This window comes from Balaenoptera physalus, assembly GCF_965194825.1.
Source record: "Balaenoptera physalus genome assembly, chromosome: 1".
Taxonomy (NCBI): domain Eukaryota; kingdom Metazoa; phylum Chordata; class Mammalia; order Artiodactyla; family Balaenopteridae; genus Balaenoptera; species Balaenoptera physalus.
Window position 1 is genome coordinate 73,251,822 of NC_138882.1, and position 27,687 is coordinate 73,279,508.

At 41.7% G+C, this 27,687-nt stretch overlaps 1 protein-coding gene and 1 long non-coding RNA gene across 2 annotated transcripts in view; one reads left to right on the forward strand and one right to left on the reverse strand.

Moving 5' to 3' along the window:
- The window catches only part of LOC309636596 (uncharacterized protein), a 49,871-nt gene that overhangs the window by 14,821 nt on the left and 7,363 nt on the right, over positions 1 to 27,687 (forward strand). The window lies entirely within an intron of this gene.
- Positions 23,068 to 27,412, reverse strand: LOC309639382. The gene is made up of 2 exons (XR_014251627.1): positions 25,322 to 27,412; positions 23,068 to 24,826 (listed from the first exon to the last, which is right to left on the reverse strand). It is a non-coding gene; the product is annotated as an uncharacterized lncRNA (long non-coding RNA).

The following is a 27,687-nucleotide window of genomic DNA, read 5'->3' on the forward strand; positions in this document are numbered from 1 at the left end:
GCTGCAGAGGCCTCTGCACACAGGTGTGCCCATCTACACCCCACGCAGTCACAGCACACTCACCCCAAAAGAGGCCTGCACCCCCAGGCACGCACCCAGCTCCCAGCCACCCGGCAAGCCCAGACCCCCAGTGAGAGAGGCCCCCAGCCCTGCCTGGACCCCTTCTAGCCCATCTTCAAGGAGGCCTCAGTCCCAGCCTCACCGCAGGTCTCTGCTCCCACCTGGTGGCCATTTGAGGAACCAGAGGGGACTCAGCCAAAGACAGAAGGCAGCTGTGGGTGTGGGAGGCAGCGTGACTTGAGGGGAACCCACGCCCACCGCAGGGTTACAGGGGCTTAGGGGGATCACGGGACTCAAGTTCCTCCTACCAGGTTGGGTCCCAATCCCCGCACTTTTAGGCTCTTTGACCCAGGCCGTGTAGCAGACGCCGCAAACGAGGACAGTCACGGTCGAGAGAACGGGGCTTGCGGAGAGACCGGTGACAAACACCCCTCCCAGGGGCCCCTAAGGAACCAGAGCAGGCTCTCGGGGCCTTGGGCTGCAGTAACAGAAGCACAGCCTGCCTGGCAAGGGAGGGGAGAGTGCAGCGTCGCCCTTCCAGGCTAATGAGAACCTACTGTTATAGCAAAGGGAACTCTACTCAGTGCTCTGTGGTGACCTAAATGGGAAGGAAATCCAAAAAAGAGGGGATATATGTATATGTATAGCTGATTCACTTTGCTGTACAGCAGAACTACGCTCGCATAAAAATTAATTTTTTTAAAAAGGTGCCTTTTGTTATGTTAATGAGGTGACTTTTGGAAAGCCAAATATATATGAGATGACCAAATATATATATATATATATATATGTATATATATATATATTTTTTCCTTTCTAGATTACCAGTTTATTATAAAAGGATCTAACTCAGGAACAGCCATATGGAAGAGACGCACAGGGCAAGGTATGGGGAAAGGGGTGCAAAGCTTCCATGCTGTCCCACCTGGCACCTCCCTGTGTACACCAATCCAGAAGCTCTCCAAACTCCATTCTTTTAATTTCACTGAAGCTTCGTTATGTAGACAGGATTAACTGATTCAACCTCAAGCCCCTCTACCCTTCAAGGGGGTGGGGGGGAGGGTGAAAGAGACTGAAAGTTCCAATCCTCTAATTCTGGTTGGTTCCCCTGGCAACCAGCCCCTTCCTTAGGGGCTTTCCAAAAGTCACCTCATTAACACAAACTCAGGTGTGGTTGAAAGGGTTTTGTTATGAATATCAAAAGACACTCCTATCTGGAAATTCCACGGGGTTTAGAAGTTTTGTGCCAGGAATGAGGGACAAAGACCAAATATATATTTTATTATACCTACTCCCTAATACTAAATCTTACTGCTAATAAGGTAAGTACAATTAAAACTATAGTGAAATACCATTTTCACCTATCAAATTGGCCACATGGAAAAGTTTGATATTACTCTGTGTTGGTGAGGATACTGGGGAACAGGCAATCTCATACACTGCTAGTGCAAGTATGAAGGGCAGCATCTGCTGAAATTTTCAATGCATATTTCCTTTAATCCAGCAAGTCCACTTTTGTGGGCAATTCAGAACGCTCTCTAGAATATGGGTCAGCAAATTTTTTTTTTCCAAAAAGGGCGAAAATGTAAATATTTTAAGCTTTGGGCCACGTGGGAGATGGCCAAATATATATTTTTGGTCTGAATGACCAAATATGTATTTTTCTTCATAAATCACAATATTGCACCCAGCTCAATAAAAATCTTCAAATGCTTTGCACATCAGCTGGCTTTGACAAGTCTTCACCTCTCCCCCCACCCCCTTCCTCTCTCCCTAAATCATGCTCTGAGTGTTTCTTGAAGAAATAGAAAAATCTTGGCTCCTCCAGCACATTGCCTCTCCGCTCTCCATATTTGTGGTTGCCTCACTGACCCAGGTTGGCCACACGTCCCTTGCCAGCCACCTTACAGCCTGGTGAGATCCTGGACCTCCCAGATGGGCCTCCTGGCCTAGGGATGACCAGTAATATTTCTCTCAAATGCTAGCATCTACTGATCTGTAGTTGGGGACTGCCTGGAGTGTTGTATTGAGAAGGATCCTGAGCTATGGCTGAACTAGCAAGAAAGTGTGTGGTGATTGACTAGCAATGTCTGCCATGGGCGCAGGAATGGTTAGGAGTGGTGCCTGTGCCAAGTGTTTGCCATTTCCAGCCTGGGGCTTCCCCTGCCACAGTGAGGCAAGAGGCTGGTCAGTCTTTTGCTGGGAGGCTCCCTTGACTGCTCCATCACAGGGCTGTCTTTCTACCCCTGCTCCCTTGCTACCTGGAGTTTTGCTGTCTCATACGGCAGCCACTAGCCACATGGGGCTATTTCAATTTAAATTAATTGAAATTAAATTAAAACCTCAGGGGCTTCCCTGGTGGCACAGTGGTTAAGAATCCGCCTGTCAATGCAGGGGACACGGGTTTAAGCCCTGGTCCGGGAAGATCCCACATGCCTCGGAGCAACTAAGCCCGTGCACTACAACTACTGAGCCTGCGCTCTAGAGCCGGTGAGCCACAACTACTGAAGCCCACGCACCACAACTACTGAAGCCCACGTGCCTACAGCCCGTGCTCTGCAACAAGAGAAGCTACCACAGTGAGAAGCCCTCACACCACAACGAAGAGCAGCCCCGGCTCCCCACAACTAGAGAAAACCCGTGCACAGCAACGAAGACTCAACGCAGCCAAAAATAAATAAATAAATAAATAATTTTAAAAACACACACGTAAGATGATTTTTTTAAAAAAAGATCTGTATGTAGAACACTGAGCACCTAAGGGCTCGATTATGGGCTGTTATCATTCAAACGGGACTGATACAGAACTTTTCAAAGCTTCTGCTTCTGAGGTTTACACGTGCTGCTATGTGTAAGCCGGAAACTGATCATCACCATCTTTACATCACTTTGTGAAGTCATAACAATGGTGTTATGCATCTAGGGTTTTACAGGTAGTCCCAATTTCACATATTTAACACATTCTCCTGCCAAGAACCAAATACTTTATTTCAAAAATAAAATTACACTTCAGAACATAATATGGTAACCAGAGCCGGACCTAAGCTCCCACAATAACAACCAGAAAACTGGACAAAATATATAAAGTAACTGTTTTCAGACACAGAAGGGGTTAGAGTCCCTGAAAGAAGGGAAGCAAACTAGGAGGACCCCAGGCTGCGTCAGCTCTTGGCCTGGAGGCACTTTCTGAAATGTGGTGCTGGGAGGGGGACCCAAGCAGACCATGGTGGTCCTGCCGAGGCAAAGGCACCAGGAGTTCACGGAAGACGAGGTGCCTGGAAACACCAGAAAAATAAATGAAATGAAGAGCTATATAGCTATTATAAGCCAGTGGTGATGACAACTTACTAGGATATACTCAATCCAAAAGAAGACTGGAGAAGAAAAAAGCAACAAGGAAACAAATAATACATGCGAGATTTAAATCCAACTAAATTGGTAATTATTCAAGTGTAAATGGTCTAAATAGTCTAATTACAAGGCAGAGATCAGAGAATAGACATACCATGCAAACACTAATATCAAGAAAGCTCGAGTGATTATAACAATATTAGACAAAATAGACGTCAGAACAAATATATTATTACCAGGACAGACTTCTCACCATGATAAAAGTGGTAGATTCATCAAGATGACATAACAATCATAATGTGTGTGTACTGGGAATTCCCTGGCGGTAAGTGGTTAGGGGTCCATGCTTCCACTGCAGGGGGCACAGGTTCAATCTCTGGTCGGGGGACTAAGATCCCGCAAGCTGCATGGTACGACCAAAAAACAAAAAAATACTGTGTGTACCTATCACAGGAGATGCAACAATGCCTCTCCTAGGCACTTACCAAAGAGAAGTGACAGCATTTGTTCACAAGACTTGATGAAAAATATCCATAGCAGCTTTACTCATAATTTCCCTGAACTGGAAACAACCCGATGTCCATGAAAAGTGAAGTGTGTTAGTAAGTCCATACATTGGAATACTATTCAGCAATAAAAGAAACAAAAATCCCAACACAGCAACATGATAATGAACCTCAAGGAAGAACATGGTGCTGAGGCAAAGGGGCCAGACCCAAAAGAGTGCATAGGATTTGATTCTATTGATAGGATGTTCTAGAAAAGGCAAATATAATCTATTGTGACTGGAAGCAGAAGCAGATCAGTGTTTGCCTGGGGCTGGGTGGGATGAGCTATTTAGAAACGGGCCAAGAGTGTACTTTTTAAGGTGATGGAAATGGTCCATATATGGATCGTGGTAACAGGTACGCGGGTGCACACTTTTGTCAAAACTCAAACTCTATACTTAAATTGGATGTATTTTATTGTGAGTGTTTTATACCTCAATAAAATTGCTTTTTAAAAGAACAAAAGCATACAGCATATTTATCAGTAAACAAAGAAAAATTAAGTAACAACTGGATCCTTAGATATGTGGTATCTCACGAGAAGGAAATCAGGCATATTCTGAAAGAGATAAGCTAAAAAGTAACAATAGAAGAAAAGGGCCCAAATCAATGTTCCCAATAAGCTATCCTATTTCAAGTTCTCTTCCATCACCAATTCTGAACCCACTTCTTGGTTTAAAAGTAGAAGCCACAAAACAAACCTAATTTCAATCTTCTGAAATAGTCATAGATTATATGGTAAGCAAATGAATTCTGAAAGAGCAAACTTTGAAGACAATGAATTAAAAAATAAAATCAAAGCAGTGAAATATTTCCAGTAAGGAAAAAAAAAAAGATTTCTTTGGAGAGTAAGTGCATCTTACAAGGGAAGAAAGAATATGTGCTTCTTGAAGAAGCTGTCCTAGTTGCTCTCACTGTGTTCTACTGTTATAAACAGTCTCTTTGAGGGACTAAAGCAATTCTCTCTGCCCTCACCTCCATCCACACTTTGCTGGGATTTCTCTTGGAAACCACCAAATCACAAGAATCTTCTCTGTTCATCAGCGAGCAGAGTTGGGACAAAGCTCTGAACTCTAAGGCTGACCTAAAAGCATCATGCAGAACACAGAGCGGGTGTGACAATACTCTTCAGCAGACGGCCCACTGTGCAAAGCAAGCAAGTCACCTTAATTCCGAGATGCATGAACACAGTCATCGCCCTACACCCTCAGGCTCTTGCCTGAGCCTTTCTTTCACCTTCTGACCCCAACTGAACCCAAGCACATGGTACCCTGCAAGCCCCTGTGCCTCCCACCCGCTTTTGTACCACAGCACAATTCACTGCAAATCTATCCTCCCATCTTCAGATGACTTCTCACCACCTCCACTGCTGGCCGCTGGTCCCAAAGCCGGGATCATCTCTTGCTGAGCGCTGCAGCATCTCCTGCTTCTTGCTTCCACAGCACCGAGACGATGCTGCATGAGCACTTGAGTCAGGGTGCGCCGCCCCAGTGCTCAAACTTTCCTGTGCCCCACCCCAGGACCAGTGAAAGTGGAGATCCTCGTGATTGCCTAAAAAGCCTCGCCAACCACCCCCCACCTGTCTCGCGGTCCCTCGCACTCAGCCCCTTGGCTGCAGCCTCCTTGCTCTTCCTCCACCACGTGGTTCCAGTCTTAGGGTCTCTGCCCTGCTGAGCCCTCTGCCTGGACCCACTTCCCCCCAGTACACAGGGGCTCAGCCCTCACACCTCCCCAGGACGCTGTTCAACCATCCCTTTATAAGTGGTGCCTTCTCCAAACACCCTATTTGAAACTGCCGCACATACCGGCAAGCCCTGCCCCCCTCTGGCCTCTACAATTCTCCACAACATTTACTACTGTGCGGACAGTGTGTATTCGTTGGTCTGTCTCCCGCCCCCGCCAATCCCCCGGTAGAATGTTAGCTCCAGGAACTTCCCTGGTGGTCCAGTGGCTAAGTGCAGGGGGGCCCGGGTTCGATCCCTGGTCAGGGCACTAGATCCCACATGCCACAACTAAGAGTTCGCATGCTGCAACTAAAAGATCCCGCGTGCCACAACTAAGACCCAGCGCAGCCAAATAAATAATTAAATAAATATATTAAACAAAGAATGTTAGCTCCATAGGGGCACCCATAGCAGTACTATTCACGGATGCATGGTACACAGTGAAATTTACTGAATGAATGACGGAACTTTTCGTAGATTTCAAACAAAGCCCGAGAACCACCTCATAGCATATCTCTACATTTCCTGGTCTTGACTTTGACTAGAAGTAGGAATACTAAAATAAATCAAAAATAATGTATAAAACCCTCAGAAAAGGTACCTCCCAAAGAGCTAAAACCAGGGGATATTAATGACAGTGCACTGCCACCTGGAATTTCAGGCGTTTGGGGCTCCTAAAGTCCTAAAACCGCCCAATCATCCCTCTACTGTCAGTTCAAAAAGCTGACGGTCAACTTTTCCAGTAGAGGTGATGTTTCCTGGGTCCTTAGAACTCTCCAGGAATATATATTAAGACCCCAGCTTTGCTAATATTGCTAGAGCATGTAGTATTTTCCCTTAATTATGTGGACCCAGGCAACGAGACAGCTACAAAGTTGAGTCAGTTGCAGATGTTGGCTGATTGGCTAGACTTTCCTTTTGGCTAAGAGTGGTTTCCCCACACTTGCCGTGGGATCTAAACTCATGGCTCTGAAACATCACCTGTAGCCCCTTCCAAGAATTTCAGAGACTTCTGGGCAGTAGTAAACACTCCTTACAGCTGTCTGATCCTGGCATGCCAGAGGTCTGTGGGTTTCACATCCATCCTTTTGCAGAGTGAGCTGGTGGCAGGTGGAAAGTCCTCTGTGGCCTGACGCTGTTCTAGTCTCCCCTATGTGCCATTTTGTTTAATAAGACATTTCCAGTGGAGCACTTAAAATATATTAGATTCTCAATGTCTCATTCAACAAAGCACATAAAGCAGAGACCTGTGCACTGCCCCCAAATTCTGGATTTTAGTATCATGATATATTAACTAGGAATTGTATAGTTTATATGCTTTTTTTAAAAACAAACTCCAGCACTAGTTACAATAGCCAAGACATGGAAGCAGCCTAAATGTCCGTCCACAGATGAATGGATAAAGATGATGTGGTATATATCAATATATACACAATGGTATATTATGCAGCCATAAAAAAGAATGAAATAATGCCATTTGCAGCAACATGGACGGACCTAGAGATGATCATACTAAGTGAAGTGAGTCAGACAGAGAAAGACAAATATTACATGATATCACTTATACATGGAATCTAAAAAAATGATACAAATGAACTGATTTACAGAACAGAAATAGACTCACAGACATAGAAAACAAACTTATGGCTACCGAAGGAGAAACGTGGGGAGGGATAAATTAGGAGTTTGGGATTAACAGATACACACCATTATATATAAAATAGATAAAACACAAGGACCTACTGTATGGCACAGGGAACTACATGTAATAACCTATAATGGAAAAGAATCTGAAAAAGAATATATATATATGTATAACTGAATCACTTTGCTGTACACCTGAAACTAACACAACATTCTATCAACTATACTTCAATTAAATAAAACCCAGGGCTTCCCTGGTGGCGCAGTGGTTGAGAATCTGCCTGCCAATGCAGGGGACACGGGTTCGAGCCCTGGTCTGGGAAGATCCCACATGCCGCGAAGCAACTAGGCCCGTGAGCCACAACTACTGAGCCTGCGCGTCTGGAGCCTGTGCTCCGCAACAAGAGAGGCCGCGAGAGTGAGAGGCCCGCGCACCGCGATGAAGAGTGGCCCCCGCTTGCTGCAACTAGAGAAAAGCCCTCGCGTAGAAACAAAGACCCAACACAGCCAAAAATAAATATAAATAAATAAATTTAAAGAAAAAAATTTAAAAAAAAACCCCGAGGCGTGCTCATTTCCCCACTAACTTTTCCTGGTGACAGACAGAAAATAGCAGTTGTGAAGTGCCTACCTCCTATTCAGGCTCTGCTTTTTGGGGGATGGGCAAGCTTGGTCACATTATTTTAACTAGCATAGAAAACACTAGTGCTGTGTTTAGTACACAGGTGGCCATCACTGTCTTAAACCAATAGTAATTCCCATCAACCACGGGCTCAGAAGAGCTCAGGGAAAATTAAATAGCAACCACCTACAAGATCAAAGAGAGAGTTGCCAGCCTGCAGATCAGGGGTCTGGTGGTCACATGCCAGGGTTCCTATAGTTCTAGTGATTAGCAGATGTTAAAGGATTGTGCCATTCCAGCAGAAGTGTAGCTCTTCTGAATTTTTCTGGGAAGAGATAATCATGGCTGATCTTAGAACCTGAATGATGTCTTGTAAGAGGAAAACCGGCCCAAATAAACTGGTTTAAAATAAACGCACAAAAAAGACAACGAAATTTCTCATAGGACTGGTTTAAGCCTTTTTACTCTCTTTGAAAGCTGCCACAATTTTCTCAGATGTCCCCAGTTTTCAGAGACGCAGAGGCTGCGTGGCAGGGCAGGTGGCGTCTCCAACCCGGGGCACCAATACCCAGGCTTGTGGGAGCCAACACAGATAAGGAGTCAGCCCAAAGGACTGCCTACCAGTGGGGTTTGGACTAACAGCCTTTCCCTCTTCTTCAGTGTCTTTCCTCTCTAGGCGGCATTTCTGTCTAGAGATGCAAGTTGAAAGTGCAGAATCTGTGTCCATCATTTCTGTGGGTTCCTCACCACCCGTTGCCTGTGGCTGCCTGGCCTCTTCAATTGAAAATCCAATCAGCTGTGCTTAGTCAAGTGTTTACCTCTGCTGTTTGAAAGTTTAAATGGATCTTTAACTCTTTCCCTCACTAGAAGTCTCCACAAAGCCGTGGATAATTGATGCAGGGTTGAATGGGGCCTCAGGTTTTCTTCTCTTTTGGGGCTGGTGGCTCTCAGCTGGAGGAAGTTTTACACGTCAGACAGGGTGGGACGGGGGCCATCTGTGACTGTCAATCAGGGAGGCTGTTTGTCTGGGGAAGGCCCTGCACAGGGACACAAACAAACTCTTCCAAACAAAGGTGGAAACAAAAGAGAAAACAAAGCCTGAAGGGGGGTTCCCAGGTTAAGATTTCCCTCTCTACGACCACAAGCAAAAGGGCTCGATGTTCTATCATTTAACTCTGCTCTTCAAGTCAGAAGTTGCACAGAGGTTAAGTATTTGCAGATTTTAGCCACCTACCATGTTTTGAAGCACAGAGCACTTCGAGCAATAATTTTATAATCATAAAATAGGCTGGTAACTTTGTTCCTTGAAACTGACAAAAAAGTAATCCTAAAATGTTTTCCTCTGTGTCGCTTATTTTTTTTTCAGTAATTCTGTGGTCCTGTATTTTGCATATAATTACCAAATTAAAAAAAGAGGTCTCTATGTCATGTCTGTGTCCATCTTTCTTTCTACAGGCCTGCTTAGAAAATCCTTTTAAAAAGAACTTTGGGGCTTCCTTGGTGGCGCAGTGGTTGAGACTCTGCCTGCTAATGCAGGGGACACGGGTTCGAGCCCTGGTCTGGGAAGATCCCGCATGCCGCAGAGCAACTAGGCCCGTGAGCCACAACTACTGAGCCTGCGCGTCTGGAGCCTGTGCTCCGCAACGAAAGGCCACGATAGTGAGGCCCGCGCACCGCGATGAAGAGTGGCCCCCACTTGCCGCAGCTAGAGGAAGCCCTTGCACAGAAACGAAGACCCAACACAGCCAAAAATAAATAAATAAATAATAATTTAAAAAAAAAAGAACTTTGTAAGGTAGCAATTTCTGTCTTTCCAATGTATCCTTTTTATAATGAAACATACTTTTTTTTTCAAAGTCCATGGCAAGTATATTTCTTATGCCTTAGCCCCAAACGCCAAATATAATTTATGCATTCTTTCAACCCGAATGTTCTTTGAAAGCATGCTAAATATGTTTGAGACCAACGTTAATAAATATTTAAGAAATTAAAGTGAAAAGTAAAAATCGAAAAGAAAAGGCACCAGACTGGAAAGAAAGGAGTACATTTGTTTTTATTCAGAGACAGGATCTTACATGTAGAAAATCCTAAAGAACTCACACACATACACACATACACAAATCTACTAGAACTAATAAATTAGTTCAGCAAGATTATAGGATACAAGATCACCATACAAAAACCAATTCTATTTCCATGTACTAGCAATGAACAACCAAAAATGAAATTAAAGAAACAATTTCACCCATAATAGCATCAAAAACATTAAAATATTTGTGAATAAATTTAAGAAGACACATAAGACTGAAAACTACAAAGCACTGCTGAGAGAAATTAGGGACGACGTAAACAACTGTAGAGACATTTCATTCATGGATTGGAAGACTTAATGTTGTTAAAATGACAGTTGTCTCCAAATCTATACGTTCAACAAAATCCCTACCAAAATCTGAGTAGGCTTTTTTTTTGAGGGGGGGCAGAAATTGAAAAACTGATGCTAAAATTCATATGGAAATGCAAAGGATCCAGAAGAGCCAAAAACAAGTTTGAAAAAAAAAAGAAAGAAAAGAATAAAGTGAGAAGATTTTTATTTCCTGATTTCAAAACTTACTATAAAGCTACAGTAATCAAGACACTGTGGGACCAGCATAAGGACAGACATATACATCAACAGAACAAAACTAAGAGTCCAGAAATAAGTCCTTAAGTTTATGGTCAATTAATTTTCAACAAAGGTGCCAAGACAATCCAATGGGGGAAGAAAACGTTTTTATCTTCAAACAAAAAAACAAACTTTTTTCAGACAACTAGATAGCCACATGCAAAAAAAGATGAATTTAGACCCTTACCTCACATTATACATGACAACTCAAAAATCAAACAAAGATCTAAGAGCTAAAATGCTAAAACACTTCTAGAAGAAAAAGAGAAAAAAATCTTTGGGGAATTCAGTTAGGCAAAAAGTTCTTAGATAAGACACTAAAATTCATTCTAAAAATTTGTAAACTGGACTTCAAAATTAAAACCTTCTGTACTTCAAAAGTCACTATGAAGAAAATGAAAAAGAAGCCACTGACTGGGAGGAAGTATTTGTGAATTATACACATGATAAATAACATAAATAAAGACAATCAATTTTTTAAATGGGCATAAGATTTAAATAGATATTTCACCAAAGAAGATATAAGAATGGCTAATCACCACAAACATGTCCAATATCACTAACTGTTAGGGAAATGCAAATCAAGACCCCAATGAAGCACCACTTCACACCCACTAGGAAGGCTAGAATCAAAGACAACAGCAAGTGTTGATGAGGCTATGGCAAACCTGGAACTCTCATAAAATGATGGTGAGAATGTAAATGTAGTATAATTTAGAAAGCAATTAGTGATTCCTTAGAAAGTTAAACATGAATTCACCATACAGCCCAGCAATTCCACTCCTAGTTACATACCCAGGAGAAATGAAAACATACATCCACACTTGTACGTGAATGTGAACACAGCAGCATCATCTGTAATAGACCAAAAGTGGGAATAATTCAAATGTCCATCAACTGGCGAAGGGATAAACAAAATGTGGTCTATCCACGTAATGGAATATTATTCAGCAACAAAAGGGAATGAGAGACCGGAACACACAACGTGGATCAACCTCCAAAACCTGGTGTTAAATGAAAGAAGCCATGTGCAAAAGACTAACAGTCTACAGCCTGTAAGATTCCACTCATATGAAATGTTCAGAAAAGGAAAATTACTATAGAGACAGAAAGCAGATTACTGGTCGCCTGGGGATGGGAGCAGGAAGTGACTACAAGTGGGCACAGGGTGCCTCTTTGAGACATGGAAATGTTTTAAAATTAGACTGTGGTGCTGGCTGCACAACTCAGAGTTTACTAAAACTCATCAAATTTACACTCATAGTGAGTGAATTTTATAACATGTAATATCATGCCTCGATAAAGCTGTTTTTAAAAGAGTAAAAGTTGCAAAATTTTGTTTTGACCAAAACCATGTTTCAAAGACACCAATTCTCACACGAATTCAAAAAGATTAATATTCAGACTCTGGATTAAGCTCTGAAGTCAGTGTGAGAAAATGAAATGTCTTCCGTGGCAATAATGATGTGACGTCATAGTACTTTAACCATGATGTTCTTTATATATGAGAGTAACATTTGCATACTTTATGAATTAAGCATCTATTTTGGAGTCTCCTTATAATCGGAAACATCCTTCTCTAACAGGAGAGGGTATGCAGTCAGAGAAGTGAGTAGATTGTCAACAGACAGATGGAATTTATCAAATGTTATGTGCCCCACTTGCATATGATGAAATTATTTCAGTATATCACAGAAGAAAATGGTAGCAAAACATCTTAACCATACAAATTGATTTTAACCGACAAATTGATTTTACTGTCTATTTGTTAACCAGTATCCCTTTAAAACCATTCTTTCAATGAGCCAAACCCAGGACATTTGTCAATCTCTAAATGAGTAAGTTTTACTGACAGCAAATTAGGAATCCACTTCATTGATGTCCGTTAAGACGTATGATTTCTATGTAAGGATGAGGAAGATAAAGGCAGCTGTCATTTACTTAACCTTTTTTATTCTGGAAACCGGCAATTAAAAACAAAGAAGTTAAGCATTGATCCTGCTCTATTAGTCTTCTATTGCTGTGTAACAAATATCCACAAACTCAGTGACTTAAAAACACCACTAATAAATACCTCCCAGTTCTGGAGGTCAGAAGTCCTGGCTGGCTCTGCTGGGTTTTCTGCCTAGGGGCTCACAAAGCCAGAATCAAGGTGGTGGCAACCTGGGTTCTTATCTAGAGGCTCCAGGGAGGAATCTGCTCCCAAACTCATTCATGCTGTTGGCAGAATGCAGTTCCGAGGGCTGTAGGACTGAGGTCCCTGTTCCCTTGCTGCCTGCCAAGGAGGAGGGGTCACCCTCAGCTCCTCGACACACTCACAATCCTTCTCATGGGGCCCCCTCCACCTGCAAAGTCGGCAAGGGTGCGTCCCACCTTTCTCCTGCTTCAATCTCTCTGACTTCTGCTGCCGGCCTGAGGACATTCTCTGCTTTTAAAGGGCTGGTGTGAGCAAATTCAACCCACCCAGAACACAACCTTAATTATATCTGCAAAATCTCTTTCAGCGGGTTACCCCTGGGAGTAACCCCTGGAGGCTTTTAAAAGTCACGGGAGACGTCGTAGAAATCTGCCAACTGCACCTGACTGTCTTTACAGACAAATATATAGCTCAAGTGGATGAGTAAAAAGCAGTCAACGTGGAAGGAATGGCATGATTAGCAAACTCACCGCTTCCTAACTTCCTAATAAAATAATCGATTTATGCAGAGATCGTCAGTGAAAATGAAACGAATGGCAGATGACAGCTGAATGAGGAGCCGGAGAGCTGAGCGCACCTGAGCCCACTTTAGAGAAGTGACGGACGGCAGAGCGGCCCCTACGTGTCACGTGCCTCTTGCTACAAAGTCCGAACCTAACACGCTAATCCAGCTGTTGGAGCTGGCTTTCAGCTCACAGGAAATTTAGGAAGCAGAAGTGCAATTTAAATGACACCACGAAAAAGCAAACAGAGAAATCCAGAATGTGGAACACTCTACAGCCGGCCCAGTTTCTTCAATACGTCAATTACCTGGGGGTGGGGGTGGGGTGGGGGGCTGTTCTGGATTAATGGGATGTTATTACCAATTACAATACAAGAACAATATTTGGATCCTGATTCAAAAAACACAAGAGTAAAAGGACATTTTAAAGTTAATCAGAAAATCCTGAATATGGACTCAGTATTAAAGTAAGAATCACCATTTTCATTGGTCGGCATAAAGGTCTTAAGGTTGTATGAGAAAACATTCAGATTTTTTAGAGACGCACATAGGGCTGAAATGCTACGAGGGGTTTGCTAATTGCTTTAAAATATTCCGGCAACCACAAAAAGAGGGGATGGACAAAGCAGGTACACAAAATGTTGAAACATATCGAATCTGGGTGATGTATATGCATGGGGGCTCATTGTTCTGGTCCATTTTTACCCCGGACTAAAAATTTTTATAATAAACAATTTCATTTAAGAGATTTCATTCATTGAGCATCTGCTGAGAATCAATCACTGTGTTCAGGGCTTCGCATCCACTTCCTGCTGGATCCTCACTACGGCCTTATGAAGCAGGTACCATTTGTATCCCCACTTTTATAGCTAAGAATATGAAACAACGACCAGTGTGGGGTGTAGCTGGCAGGCCTGCCAATTGCCCGCCACCCCAGCGAAGCCTCAGAGGCCAAGTAAATGAAAGATTTCTACATTTTTTTGTTTCACAAAGCAGTTTGACAAGTCGGCTGCAGCCCGCGTTGGAGGGCGATCCCCCAAACCATGCGCCAACCGCAGCACAGGGGATGCTGGAAGGTTCGGAAGGAGACAAAAGGCGGAGACAGGTAGAGGGTGAAAGAGAAACAGAGGGACCACAGAAAAGCAACAAGGTGGAAACACAGGGAGACAGTCACGGAAAGGGGCGGAGGGAAGAGATGGGGAGACAGTGGGGAAGAGGGATGTGCTTGAAGGGGGATGTCACAGACCTAGAGAGTCAGACAAAGCTACTGCAACCTTGGTCCACCTTCCACTCTGCCCCACCCCTCACACCAACCAGAAAACGGGAATGCCTCGGAGCAAAGGAGGGACCAGACACCGTTCAGTATAGAGCTCTGTCCACGTGTAGTTACAGATCCGTGTCAGGCACGGTTACCTTGTCCTCTCTCCCCATCCCACAGCCCCCATCCCGTGACCTTCTCCCCAGACAGCCACCAGCTCCAAGCTCAGAGTCAGGAGGAAGGGAAGGAGGAGTTATTTATTTATCTAAACCATGTTTCAGTTTTTTAATGGCCTAACTGAGATAAAAGTCACAGACCCTCAGTGCCCAGCAAAGCTGTTCTCAGCGGGGAAAGTCTGTGAGGCTGAAGTTAATAGCACGAGGGCCACGTTAATGCCACTAGGGGGTTCAGATCAGAGGCTCCTGGAGGCGGCTTCAGGTGACGGTTTAATCACAACGGAAAAAACAGGTCTGGGGCTTGCAACGTGTGACTGGGGGGGTGGGGGGAGTGGGGATGGCAGAAAGGGGTTACAGGAGGGAGAGTGGGGAGCAGAAAACACAAAGGAAGACAGAATCCTCAAACAGAATCCTCAATGCCTTTCAGAGACTGGAGCTAGACCTGCAGGGGAGGGCAGGCCTGTCACACCGCCCCCCCCCCGCCCCGGGCATGTTAATAACACGGAACCACTTGCTCAAATTACACGTTAAAAAACACCTTCTTGGCCTTCCCTGGTGGCGCAGTGGTTACGAATCCGCGTGCCAACGCAGGGGACACGGGTTCGAGCCCTGGTCCAGGAAGATCCCACATGCCGCGGAGCAACTAAGCTCGTGCGCCACAACTACTGAGACTGTGCTCTAGAGCCCGCGAGCCACAACTACTGAGCCCGCGTGCCACAACTACTGAAGCCCGCGCACCCTAGAGCCCGTGCTCCACAATAAGAGAAGCCACCACAATGAGAGGCCTGCGCACTGTAACAAAGAGTAGCCCCCGCTCACCGCAACTAGAGAAAGCCAGTGCGCAGCAATGAAGACCCAACACAGCCAAAAATAAAATAAAATAAAAAATAAAATAAAATAAATTAAAAAAAAACTGTAAATGACGCCTGCCCTCAAAAAATGCCCTGGGGTAGGGAATAGGGAAGAAAATTCAACACATGACAAATTTTTCAAGAACTCAATAGGAACAGGGAAGTTGTAGTCACTCTTTAAAAAAAAAAGGAAAAGAAAAATAAGGACATGCCTAAAGTTCACTATAAGGAATTATTAGCCACGTGCAAATCCAACATCCAAAAAGGTTCCAGCTCACACCAGTCAAATGACCATCAGCAAAAAGTCTATAAAGTATAAATGCTGAAGGGGTCTTACAGAACTGTGTACCTTCTAGCTGCTGGTGGGATGTAAAGTGGTAACAGCACTAACACAAACTGAATGGAGCTGCTTTAAAAGGTAAAAATTGAGCTACCATATGATGCGGCAGGGCACCTTTTGGGCCTATAAGCTAAGACCACCAGAATCGGAAAGACAGAAGCAGGCAAATGTGCACTGCAGCAATATTGAAAGAGCCAAGACATGGAAGCAAAAAAAAGGTCCATAAACACATGAATGGACAAAGAAGAAGTGGTTAATGGACAGAATGGAATATCAGTCACGAAAAAAAATAAAAGAGTGGCATATGCAGCACCACAGAGGAGCCTAGTGATAATCACACAACGTGAAGTAAGTCAGAATGCGAAAGACAAATGCCCTATGATGTCCCTTATGTTATCTGAAAATTCATAAAAATGAACATATTTCCACAGAGAAAGGGAATCTCAGATTGAAAAGACAAACTTATGGTTAAGCCAAAGAAAAGGTGTGAGGAATGGATAAATTAGGATATTGGGGTTAACACACATATACTAATACATATAAAATATACAATCCCCAAAGACCTATGGAATACCAAGAGTGGTCTACTCAACACTCTGTAACAACCTACATGGAAAAGGACCGAAAGATCAATAGATATATGTATATGTGTAAATGAACAAGATTCTGTACACCTAGAAAAAAAGACATTTTTCAATCAAATTTGCTCTGATAAAAACTACAACTTAAAGACACAAACAAGAATTAAGGAGGCTAAAACTTATGGGAGTTTGCCCTGGCACATTCCACTCTAATCTGCAACCTAAAAGCGCAACTTGCAGCAAGGTGCTGTTTCCCTAGCAAGCAAAGTTGGCAGCGTAGAAGTGTTGCCACCCTAAGGCCGTTTCCTCAAACAGCAGCTTCAAATCTACTGTTAATGGTCACAAATATTCACAAGGACTGCAGGGATGTAAATGACTCATGCCCTCAAAAAATGTCCTGGTGTAGGGAATGGCCATAAAAATCCAAACGCGGCAAATTTTTCAAGAAGGCAATTAGAAGTTGTAAGTTTAGCTCAATCTTAAAGAAAAATGAAAAGGACATTGATAAACGCAAAACATCAGGAATTATTAGACACATGCAAACCCAATCTACACAAAGGTATCACCTCACACCAGTCAGAATGACCATCAGCAAAAAGTCAACAAACAATAGATGTTGAAGAAGTTGTGGAGAACAGCATAACCTCTCGGTCTAAGTGGGATGTAAACTGGTAACGGCCAATAATAGGAACAGAATGGCAGTGCGTTTAAAGGTAAAAAGTGAGTCACCATATGATCTGGAAGGCCCACTATTGGGCCTGTCACCGGTGAAAGCCAGAATCCAAAAGACACGGGATGGAAAATCGTGTACTGCAGCAGTATTTACAATAGGCAAGACATGGAAGCAAACAAAATGCCCATCAACAGATAAACGGACAAAGAAGAAGTGGTATACGTACCGAATGGAATAGTAGCCTCGGGAAAAAAATGAACAATGCTGTTTACAGGACTACAGATGAGCCTAGAAATAATCATATTAGGTTAAGTCAGTCAAAAGGGAATGACAAATATCCTATGATATCATTTATACATGTTATCCTAAGATTGCTACCAATGAACATATTTCCACAGAAAAAGACACTCACAGACTTATAAAACAAACTAATGGTTAACCAAAATGAAAGGTGGGAGGATGGATAATTTAGGACTAAGGGGCTAACATACATAGATTAATGTATGTTAAATGTATATAAACATATAACATATAAACTATATGAATTATATAATAACTAATACATAGAAAATATATAATGACAAAACACCTACCAAATACCAAGGGAGATCTACTCAACATTCTGTAGTAACATACATGGTAACAGGATCTGAAGATGAACAGACGTATGTATGAATCATTGAGCAGATTCTGTACAGCCAGACAATCACAACACTCTAATCAAATTTACTCCAATAAGAAATAGAAATTAAATTTAAAAAACAAACATAAGTAAGGAGACATAAACTTCTGGGGGCTTGTCCCAGCACATTCCACTCTAATTTACAACCTTGGAACACTACCTCCAGGAAGACTCTGTTGCCCTAGTAACAAGAGTTGAGAACGAAATAATGCTGCCACCTTGTGGCTGTTTCCCATAACAGCAGCTTTAAACCCAGTGCTAATGGTTGCTTAATAGTCACAAGGACTGCTGGGTTGTAAATGACGCCTGACCTCAAAAAATGCCCTGGAGTAGGGAATAGGCAAGAAAATTCAACACATGACAAATTTTTCAAGAAGTCAATATGAAGAGGGAAGTTGTAGTCACTCTTTAAAAAAAAGGAAAAGAAAAAAAAGGACATGCCTAAAGCTCAGTATAAGGAATTATTAGCCACATGCAAATCCAACGTCAAAAAGGTTTCAGCTCACACCAGTCAAATGACCATCAGCAAACACTGCAGGATTCCACTCCTCCTGTGCTTTGTGGCTGCTTCCCACTAGCTATCTAGTTTACATTTGGTAGTGTATATATGTCCATGCCACTCTCTCACTTCATCCCAGATTACCCTTCCCCCTCCCTGTGTCCTCAAGTCCATTCTCTATGGCTGAGTCTTTATTCCTCTCCTGCCCCTAGGTTCTTCATAACCATTTTTTTCTTTTTTTTTTAGATTCCATATATATGTGTTAGCATACGGTATTTGTTTTTCTCTTTCTGACTTACTTCACTCTGTATGACAGTCTCTAGGTCAATACCCCTCACTACAAATAACTCAATTTCATTTCTTTTTATGGCTGAGTAATATTCCATTGTATATATGTGCCACAGCTTTATCCATTCATCTGTCGATCCTGCCAACACTTTTACTTTACTCAATTGAGACCAATGTCAGACTTCTAAGGTAATAAATTTACGATGTTTTGAGTCACTCAATTTGTGGTAATTCGTATGAAAGCAATAAAAAACAAATACAGAGGTCCTACAAGAGCCAGGCTATATATTTACATTTAAGTATTTCTAAAATGAATTTAACCCTGTGATTGACAGCAGCAGCAGCTTCCAAGGGATCCCACCACACACCTGAGGCGAAAGCAGCCTAATAAAGAAGCAGTGACAGCAGCAGGTCACTGCCCCACACTTGGGGTAGAGGGGGATTTGATCTACTGTAGCAGCAGCATAGCCTGAATGGGAATGCATCCTCCTGTGGCACTAGTCCCATCAGCATTAGTCTAATCTGCTAGCATCTGCTGTGCCAACAGACCCAACGTATACAAACCCTCCAACTCAGTAGCATTAAGTGAGCCAGGCTCAGTGTTTCCTGAAACTCATATCCAATGGCACTGGAAAGCCCAGATATCACCTACTGTTATGCAAACATAAAAAAAAATAACAGAAGACTGGCAACTTCAGAAAGAAAAGGGGAACAATGGAATGGGTGAAAACAAGTGGGATAAATATAAGAGACTATCATTAGCCTCATGAGTTTCTTAAATTCCGTATGATGGTCAAAGCAAAAATTATGACACCATCTGATGTGGTTCTCAATGTATATAAAGGAAATACTACAGAAAATCATACTTTAAAACTGGGGACTATTAAGAGACCTAAATGGAAGTAAAATTTTGAAACTTCACTTGAAGTAATCAAAGACAGATTCCAGTAGGCTATGATAAGTTACATATGTATAGTGTAATGCCAAAAGCAACCACTAAGAAAACTATACAAACAGTATACACAAATGATTATAAATAAATTAGATTAAAATGGACTTATCAAAAAATGTTTAAGTAACCCACAAGAAGGCAAAATAAGAGAAACACAGGATTGAGAAACTAAGGTAAAAGACAAAACAAAAAATAAAATGCTAGACCTAATGTTTAACATAGCAATAATTACATAAACTGTAAATGATCTAAATAACCAAGTCAAAGACAGACATTGGAAGAGTAGATGAAAAGATCACAAGCATGATCCAACTATATACTGTCTATAAGAAACTTACTTTAAACATCATGATATAGGTAGTTCAAAGTAAAAGGATGAAAAAGGTATATCATATGAACATTCATCAGAAAAAGCAGGAATGGCTATATTAATGTCAGATAAAGTAGATTTCAGAGCAAAGGAAATTATTAGGGGCAAAGAGGGTCATTACATAAAGATAACAGGAATAATCCACCTAGATGACCTAGTGATACTAAATGTGTGTGCACCAAACAACAGAACTTCAAAACACATGAAGCAAACACTGAAAAAGGTAAAAGGAGAAAATTTCAAATCCACAATTATTATTTGAGACTTCAACACAGCAATTTATAGAACTCCCAGAGAGAAAAATCAGCAAGGGTATGGAAGAACTGAAAACATCATCAATCAACAGGATATAACTGACATTTAAAGAACACACTCAATAAAAGCAGAATACATATTCAAGTGTCCATGGAACATTCACTCATATACCATACACTGGGTGATAAAAAAACATTAGCAGATTTAAAAGAATTAAAATCAGAGAGAGTATGTTCTCTAGCCATAATGGAACCAGACTAGAAATCAATAACAGAAAGACAACAGGAAAATCTTCAATCACATGAAAACTAAACATCACAATTCCAAATAACTCATGGGTAAAAAGTCAAGGAAAAAATTTTAAATGCATAGAATAAAAGAAAATGGAGATATAACAGATCAACGTTTGTGGAATGAAGTGAAAGCAATGCTGAAAGGGAAGTTTATAGCACTAAATTGGGAAAGAAAATATTTCAAAGAAATAGTCTAATTTTCTATATTAAAATAGTAAAAACGGAAGAGGAAAAAACACTAAACAAGCAGAAAGAAGGAAATAATAAAGATGAAACAAAAATCCATGAAACTGAAAACAGGAAAATGGGGGGGGGGAGGAAATCAATGAAACAAAAGGCTGGTTCTTCGAAATAAACAATCTAATCAAGAAAGATGTAGCAAGACTGATAAAGATAAAAAGAGAGATGGCACAAATCACAGATATCAGAAATGCAACCAGGGATACCATGACATATCCTGCAGGTTAATAAGGGACACGTTATTATGAACAAGTCTACACTATAAATTCAAAAATGTGGATGAAATGGACCAATGCTTCTACACCCAAAACTACCAAAACTCAGCCAAGATGAAAGAGACAATCTCAATTTTCCTGTAACTATGAGAAACACTGATTTTTCATTTAAAAACTCCCAAAAGAAATATTCAGGCTTACATGTTTCACTTTTACCCAAGACTTAAAGCATTAACACCAATTTTACATGACTTGATAAGAAACAGAAGTAGAGGGAACAGTTCCTAATTAATTTTATGAAGCCAGTATTACCTTGATACCAAAACCAGACTGGGATAGTATAGAAAGAAGAAAACTACAGACCAGTATTTTTTATGAAATTGGCTGTAAAAATCCTCAGCCAAATATTAGCAAATTAAATACAGAAATATATAAAAAGAATAATATACCGTGACCAAGTGGTATTTATTCCAGTTATGCAAAGTTGGTTAAATATTTGAAAATCAAACAATGTAATCTACCATATCCAATAGATTAAGGGGGAAAAGTCATGTGATCCTATCCATTAATGCAGAGAAAGCATTTGACAAAATCCAATCCCATTCATGATTTTAAAAAAAGAAGAAAAAAAACTCCAAGCAAACTAGGAATAGAAAAGGAACATACTGAAACTCATAAAGATGATCTACAAACAACCTATACTGACATTATATTTAACTGTGAAAGACTGAACGCTTTCTCTGTAAGATCAGAAACAAGGCACCGATATCTGCTCTCACCAATTTTATTAAATATATTACTGGAGGTTCTAGTAAGAAAATAAAGCAAAAATAAATAAATAGATAAATTTAACAGTTAAATTTTTAAAAAGTTTATTTAAAAGATGAAAGAACTATTCCTACTATGTTGAATAGGAAGGAATAAATCCTACTGAATGTTGAATAGTAATATATCTTATTATATTGAATAAGGAAAACTAAAACTGTCTATATCTGAAGATGAGATGATAATCTAAATGGAGAAAATACCAAGGAATCCACAAAAAGCTTGAGAAATAATATTAGTTTGTAAATGTTTTAGAGTACAAGATCCACACAATTTTATCAAATTATATATTAATAACAAATGTGTAGAAGCTTAAATAAAAATATGTGATGCCATTTACAACTGACCTAAATAAATACTTAAATAGAAGCCCAATAAGACATTTATAGGACCTCTATACTGAAAATTACAAAATGCTGATGAAGAAAATTTTAAAAGTCCCAAACAAATAGGGAGACATACCTTGTTCATGGATTAGAAAACACAACATAATAAAGATGTCAATTCTCCCCAAGTTAACAGGCTTAACACAATTACTCTTAAAATGCCCTCAAGGTTTTTGTGGATATAGACAAGCTTATTCTAAGATTTATATGGTAGGAAGAGGCTGAAGAATAGCTAAAACAATTTGTAAAGGAAGATTAAAATGGGAGGAATTAATCTACCCAATTTCAAGATTTCGCCGTAATGATGGAGGGTAGATACATAGATCAATGGAATGGAACAGAGAACCCAGAAATAGACCGACACAAATACATTTAACTTGGTTTTGACAGCAGTGCAAAAGCTATCAAGGAAGAATAGACTTTTCAAAAAATGGTACTGAAACAGTTGGACATCCCTCGACAAAAACAAACAAACAAACAATGAACCTTAACCTAAACCTTACACATCTTACACAAAAATTAAATCAAAGTGGATCATAATCTTAAATGTAAAAGCAGGACAGTTTTAGAAAAAAAAATAGGAGAAAATCTTTGGCATCTAGAACTAGGTGAATAATTCTTAGACTTGACACCGAAAGTATGATCAATAAAAGCAAAAACTGATAAATTGGATCTCATCAAAATGAGTTTAAAATGCTTCATAGAAGATCCTTTTAAGTGGATGAAAACTCAAATTACACAGTGGGAAAACATATTTGAAAATCCCATAGGAGACAAATGACTTGTATCTATAATATACAAAGAACTCTCCAAACAACTTAAAAAAATCCAACTAGAAAATAGGCAGAAGACAGGAACAGACATTTCATGGAAAAGAATATACACATGGCAAAGAAGCACATGAAAAGATGTTCAACATCGTTAGCCATCAGGGAAATGCAAATTAAGACCATAATGAGATATCAGAGAATAACTAAAATTAAAGTATAGTGACAACATCAAATGCTAGCGAGTACGTAGAAAAATTATATCACATCACTGGTGGGAAAATAAAATGGTTTAGCCACTCTGAGAAACAGCTTGACAGTCTCTTTTAATCCTAAAAGTAGATTCACCCTACAATGCAGTAATTGTACTCTTGAGCATTTATCCAAAAGAAACAAAAACTTAATGAAGTTCCCACAGAAACTTACACATAAATGTTCATAGCAGTTTTATTTCTAATAGCCAAAAACTGGCAACTACCCAAATGTCTTTCAATGGGTGAATGTTGAAACAAATTGTGATAAAATCTTATGATAGAATACTACTGAGCAACAACAAGGAACAAATTATTAATATATGCAAAAATTGAAATGAACTTCAAGGGAATGATGCCGAGGGAAAATTTTTTAAAAGCCAATCTCCGAAGATTAAGTAATTCATGATTATGTTTACATATTATTCTTAAAATAACAAAACTGTGGAGATGGAGAACAGATTAGAAGTTGCCAAGGGTTAGAGATGGGGGTAGAAGGTACAGCGGGGGAACTCTGTGAGGTTTTTGTGGTCCCAGTACAAATAATACAGCAATCTTGGTTTTAATCCCTAAAGATTTTTAAAAGCAATTCCTAATAAGAGGTGTCCAGATATTTAGCAATGGCAGCAGATTAGAGGTATAGCTCCCCAACATGACAACTTCGAAAGAGATCTATACTATCAATACTAATTTAATGCATATGTTAATTTTTAAAAGGCCAGTCACAATACTTAAATGGTACATATCTTAACGATATTACTCTGGGTATCCAGCTATACCAGATGGACTAGCAGGAGTTTCTGTACATTCAATCTTATTTAAGACAGTAAATCTTATAATAAGACAGTTAAAAAAAGAAAAAGAAAAAAAACAAACCTCAACTACAGTTGGATATTCTCACAGCAAGATGAGGTGAAAATACGTAGCAGCGGTTCAAAAGCTTAAGCAGTGGCACCTAAATTTGGCTGCACATTAGAATCCTCTGAAGCACTTTTTAAAAACCCTCACACCGACGGTTGGTCATGCTAGACCAATACAATCATTTTAACTCTCCTCAGACGATGCCAATGTCTAGCCAGAACTGAGAACCAGCGGACTAAGCAGAAGGGGATGTTTCTACAAAGATCTCTTAACAATAAGTCCTCTCACCCAATCAAGATTTACCTCCCCGCAAAGGGGTAAAGAAGGCTAGATGTTGTCCATACTTGCTTAGCTTTAATTAGCACTTGTGACTTGCCCAAAACCTAGATCATGTTTCCCCTAAGTTTCATGTTATTCCCTAAGTTTTTCAAACCCAAGGCTAAGGGGTTTGCCAGGATGAGATTTTAAGTGCTCACACAGGGGAAGTCCCTGGCAAACCAGGACAGCGGTCACTCTACATTGCAATGTAAAGCATCCGAAATAACCCTGCCACTGCTCCCAGATACTAGTCTGTGCCAACCAGTGGAGAAAAGGCATTCTCCATTACTACCATGGCAAATGCTACTGTACTTACCTTGGCTAGTCCCTATCTTTTCCAGGCGCCACTCCCCTTCACCTGCTGGTGGACGCTTTGGCCAGCTGACAATGCAGATATTTTCAAACTTTAAGGTGAATAAAAATCATCTGGAGGGCCTGTTGTAACAGAGATCACTGAGCCCCACCAGAGTTGCTGATTCCATAGGGCTGGGACCGGGCCCTAAAACTTGAATATCTAACACATTATCAGGGGATGCTGGGAAAGCTGGGCAGGTAATGGTAAAGCTGGCCAGGAAAAAGAAACCCGACGTGTCAGATCATAAAGTACGGAAGGGCAAGCCCGCCAGCAGTTCAGGCCGGGGGGGGGGGACCGGGGTCCCCAGCCCTACAGGGCCAACGGCAGACCGGCTCGGGCGACCCTCGGAAGCGCGGGGTCCCCGCGGCCGAGTCTGTGCCCCCGGCCGGCCCCGGCTCCCCTCTGCCCACCCTGCGCACGGGGGCTGGAAACGGCCGCGGAGAAGCGGGCAGGGCGGGAAGGGGGGCTCCAAAGAGGGTCTGGCGACTCGAGTCGCTCCGTTTCTCGGTGGGCTCAGCGCGCGCCCTGGGGGAAGAGAGGTGGAGGTCCGGGAAGAGGGGACGGGCGGCACTCACGTAGACCAGCAGCAGCCATGGGTAGACGGCGGGCTCGGCCACCACGGGCGACTCCAGCCTCAGCTTCTCCCCCACGTTTTCGCGCGCGGCCCCCGCACCAGGCTAGTCTGGCGGTTGGGGGAGGGGCGGGGCGCCGCCGGCGGGGGCGGGACAGGCGGGCGGGTGGGAGGCTGAGGGGAGGGAGCCTGGCCTGGGCCTCAGCCGGCGCCGCCGCCGCCGCCGGCCCGCTCCAGTCCGGCCCCCGGCTCCCTCTTTGTGGTCACAGGCCCGGGGCCTCCAGCGCTGCTGCCAACTGGGGCCGGCGTGAGGCAAGCACAATGAGCCGGGGCCCGGCTGAACCACTCACTCGCGGCGAGCGCCTCCCGCCCCGTGGACCCGCCCCCTCGCACGCACGTACGAACGCACGCACGTACGCACGCAAGCACGCACGCACGTCTTCAGCTGCCCCCGGCCACACCCACCGGCCCAAAGTGGAGACCCGGGGAGACCCCTCGGGGCCTGGGGTGGCGGGTTCGACTCCCGCCCTTGACGTACCGTGACACCTCCCCCCCAATAATAAGACTATAATTCCTCATTAAATATGGCAGCCGGAATCCTGGCTTCTGTTCACAAAAATGCTGTGTATTTAGCCTATGCTAGGCACCAGACCTGGACGCTCAGTACTGGCAAAAAAGGAAATGCCCTGCCCTCATGGCGCTGCCATTTTAATTGGAATAGTAGTGACAATGGTCAAGGGAGAAAATAAAGTGTCATCATCGCCACGGGGATGGTTAATCTCATGTGCGCACTGCGTGGGGCCCCGGCAACCACAAACATTATTCCAGATGTGGCCAGGAAGGTATTTTTCAGAAGAGATGAACACTGAAATTGGACCACTTTGCATAAAGGAGATTGTCAATGCCGTGGCGTGGGTGGGCCTCGTCCATCAGTTGAAGGACTGGAGAGAAAAATGAGGTTCCGTAGAAAGAGGGAACTGTTCCTCCAATGGCCTTGGCACATCAGCTCTTCCCTGTGTCTCCAGCCCAGAGTCCTGCCCTGACTTGCCTGCCTCACGGTCACATGAGTCAACTCCTTAAAACAAAACTATATATGTAAAAATACTGAATATATACAAGCCTATTAATTTGTATACGTGTGTATACATATTATATATATGTATACACATATGTTTATATGTGCGTGCGTTTGTAGTATATGTGTAAGTACTATATACAGTATACATACAAGCCTATATATTTGTGTGTATATATTGTATACATGTATGTATGTGTATATATACATAGTATACATATTATAAATGTGAACATGCTGTATATATACACACACCCATATATTGATTTATGGGTGTGTGTATATATACAGTGTATGTACACTGTATGTATGTATGTATACAGTGTATATTTATATATAGGTGTGTATATCTGTTGTATACCTGCATGTGTATATGTTTCTAGGTATTATATGTATATATGAATATACTATTATATACACACTTGCGTATGAATTTATATGTGTATGTCCATGCGCATATTTACATATAGGGGTGTGTGTGTGTATACATTGTATATATGTATGTGTATATATCTTATATATATGATATATGTATGTATATATACGATGAATTTCTATATACAGTACATATATATTTTTATGCTATATGCTTTTATATGTAGGTGTATATGTGTGTCTATATGTATGTACGTGTATGTATTGCATATATTATATGTGTATGTATGTATACTGTCTATATGCACACCTAAATATCTTTGTATGTGCGTATATATGTATGATATATATGTACCTAGGTGTGTATATTGCATATGTTATACGTATGTGTACATACTGTATATATACAAACTATGCATTTTATATGTGTGTATGTATAGTGTATATGTATGTGTGTATTGTCTATATTGTGTGTATATGTGTGTATACATACTGTATATATACAAACTGCATTTTATGTGTGTATATATGTATGTGTTTATTGTATATACTATATGTGTATATGTGTGTACGCATACTGCATATGTACACAGCTGTATATTTTTGTATGCTTGTACATATGTACGTGTGTGTGTATATACACACACACCCTGTATGGATTCTGTTTTTCTGGAGAACCCTCACTGATACGGACACTTATGACAATTGAGTACCTGCTCTTTGCAGCCAGGGAGCCAAAGGCTTGTCTTTCGGGGTCTCCCTTAAGTGTCACAAGTCCCAGGAGGGAAGGTGATGCTGCTCCTACCAGTTGAGGTGCCTCAGGGTCAGTTAGGTGGACAGGGCAGGGGGCTGGAGCCTGGTGGAGCCCAGGTGGAGTTCTAGCAGCAGTACAGCCTAGCAGTCCGACTTCCCCGGGTGCT